This window comes from Bison bison, unplaced genomic scaffold (genome assembly GCF_000754665.1).
Source record: "Bison bison bison isolate TAMUID 2011002044 unplaced genomic scaffold, Bison_UMD1.0 scf7180017864489, whole genome shotgun sequence".
Lineage (NCBI taxonomy): Eukaryota > Metazoa > Chordata > Mammalia > Artiodactyla > Bovidae > Bison > Bison bison.
Genome location: NW_011495048.1, coordinates 5,626,133 through 5,626,537, shown reverse-complemented (window position 1 = coordinate 5,626,537; position 405 = coordinate 5,626,133).

Here is a 405-nt window from a genome sequence, read left to right as displayed (position 1 = left end):
AATTAGGTCCCATTTGTTTATTTTTGCTTTTATTTCCAATATTCTGGGAGGTGGGTCATAGAGGATCCTGCTGTGATGTATGTCAGAGAGTGTTTTGCCTATGTTCTCCTCTATGAGTTTTATAGTTTCTGGTCTTACGTTGAGATCTTTAACCCACTTTGAGTTTATTTTTGTGTATGGTGTTAGAAAGTGTTCTAGTTTCATTCTTTTACAAGTGGTTGACCAGATTTCCCAGCACCACTTGTTAAAGAGATTGTCTTTAATCCATTGTATATTCTTGCCTCCTTTGTCAAAGATAAGGTGTCCATATGTGCATGGATTTATCTCTGGGCTTTCTATTTTGTTCCATTGATTCTATTTTCTGTTCTTTGGCAGTACCATACTGTCTTGATAACTGTGGTCTTT